Source organism: Myotis brandtii, unplaced genomic scaffold (genome assembly GCF_000412655.1).
Source record: "Myotis brandtii unplaced genomic scaffold, ASM41265v1 scaffold754, whole genome shotgun sequence".
NCBI classification, from domain to species: Eukaryota; Metazoa; Chordata; class Mammalia; order Chiroptera; family Vespertilionidae; genus Myotis; species Myotis brandtii.
In genome coordinates this window covers 691041-693608 of record NW_005371012.1, presented here as the reverse complement: position 1 = coordinate 693608, position 2568 = coordinate 691041, and positions in this window count along the sequence as shown.

Sequence of the window (2568 nt, the reverse complement as noted above, 5' to 3'; positions counted from 1 at the left end):
TAACTGTGGTGTGTGAAAGAAGAAAAACTGGAAATCTGATTCCACGTGTGTTTGGGAGTTGCTTGGGGTTGGGGTGGGGAGCAGGGGACAGCTCTGGGAGGAAGGAGAGGTGGCCCTCAGCACTGTCCTGCACGCTGGCCCCTGGCCTCGGAGACCACGTTGTGGGGGCGGGGGGCCTCGACTGTCTGCTCTTCTGGCCAGGTGCTTTTCTGTCAATTTTTATGGAATGCAAAAGAAGTTTTTTGTTTTATTTTGTTTTTTTGTAAAGCTTAAAAAAAAATCTACATCTTATACTTGAGCTTCCATACTTAAAAAAAAAAAAGGAAAAAAAGAACAAAAAAATAAATAAAAAGAAACTGGGACGCAGCACTGGCCTCGTGTTGTTTCTCACCTGCCTCACTTTGCCAGCACGTGTGGCCTTGGTCCCGAGGGCTGACGCCAGGTGGGCGAGTAGCAGGCTGGGCAGCGTGTCGGGTGGAGGAAGCGTGGACTTTCCTTGAGCGAGAAGAAAAGGGGTCTTTGCAGAGCCCAGAGCTGCTTCTCGACCCCTCCCTCCCAGAGTCCCCAGGCCCACCCGCCCCACAGGGCTGGGGCTACTTGAAGTCACACCAGTCATGAAGTGGGCGGTCCGGGGCTTTCGTCTCTGCTCCCCACTTCTCTTCCATCTTAGCCAACACCTACTTTGTGAGGGTCAGCACACACTATCTTCATTCACCACAGCCTGGAGGAAGCTGAGGGAAGGCACCCAAGGCCTCACAGCTGCAGAGGCCATGGCCTGCGGTAGGGTCCACACCCCGGCTGTCCCCCTGGTTTGAGGTGCCTAGAACCGTGACACCTCTGACCCGCTCTGCTTGTTCTGACGAGAAGGTTCAGATGGGGCATCTTCATTGCGATAGAAATAGGAGCAGGAGAGACCCCCACACTCGGTTCCTTCCAAGTGCAGGTGCAGAGGACAAGCTGGAGAGGAGGCGGCCCTGGCCCTACAGCTCCCACGCGGCCGCTGGGGACCCTCAGTGCGTGGCCCAGAGGCACTGCCATGTGGGACTGGGGGACAGCCTCGTGGGGTGAGGGCAGCAGTGCCTGGCACACAGAGTGGTGAATAAATGATTTTCCTTTTGATAGGTGTTCAATCATGTGACCAAAAATAACACTTGAAACCCAGAAATTGTGACTGTCATGTATGCCAGGCCTGATCTTACTCTGCCTTCCAGAATCTTCCATGGGAGCCGTCACTGCCCATGTTTTGATGCTAAGTCAGGCTGGTGAGATTGGGAACAGTGGGCTCTGACAGCAGGTTTCTTAGGTGAAGGAAAAAGCAAAAGGAGTGTTTGTAGCTTGACTCGGGGCCACCTCCCAGCCACTCCTTTCTCTGCACGGAGGCAGGCACGGTGGCTGCAGGGCCCCTCACGCATGCCAAGGAGCCCTGGGTGGTTGACTAGCCCTCTGGGTCCACAAGCTGCAGGTGGCAGACTCGGGGTTTGGCAGCATTAGGGCAGCCCCTCCACCCCCACAGGCTCACTAGATGCTTCCCGAAGCTACCCGATAACAGGAGGCAGCCTTGGTGAGGTGGGGTGGCAGGAGCCAGCCTTCTGGGCTGGGCTGCATGAACCCCTGGCACCCTGGGACGGTGGTCTCCATCTCTCCAAGTGTGAGGGCTCAGGTGGGTAACCCCGCATTCCCTGTTTCCCCAAGGCCCTCCCACCTGCCCCCTTTCTATCATCTTCACAGGTCGGCTTCTAGGGGTCTTCTGGGGCCGCAGGTCCCAAGATTCCCTGTCCATTCACGTCACTGCCCAAGCAGCTGCTGGGTGGCAGGCCTGTGGGACCCTCCTGGTTCGGGGTGGGCGGGCATTGCGGACTTGGCCTCCAGGCCCTTCTTCTCTTTGGTGCCACCCCCTCCATGGAGCCTGGTGCCCCGCAGTCATGGCCTTCTCTCCTCCCCCTGGCATGACCCACGCTAAGCCAGTTAAGATGTTCTCTCTTGAGAGACCAATACTGAAGTTGGACAGTTTCACTCCCGCTTCGAAGGCGCTCTCCTAGGTGGCGATGGTTCACCTTTTCCTTCTCTCCTGCGTCCGCCGCAGCCTGCCTATCGCTGACTGAGGGCACTTCTGCTCCGGGAACCAGTGGACACTCAAGGGGCTGGAGGAGAGGGAACCTGTGCTACCTACTTGGGGCCAGTCGCTGGGCCGGGGAACCCTCATCACAAGCCAGAGGCAGACCCGTCTCCTCCACTTAACAGTAAGCAGGGGGCCAAGGGAGAATATTTTGCTTACGTTTGTCAGCCTGTACAGCAAAATCTTAAGTATGTCTCATTCCAAACACTGTCAGTAAACGTTATAAATTATATATTCTAGAATTTAAATGTTAAAAATTTCATTTTATAATTATTTTCTCAATATAACTAAAATTTGTAAAACCTTCAGTAGGAAAACCCAGGTTACTTAACACCTTGTCATGCTGTTACTTCACTCAGAACATCTGCTTCCTACAAATACTTTGAGGAGTTTGTTAGTGATTTTGCAATTCACTTTCCGGCCCTATAGGAAACAGGTGGGTTATTCAACAG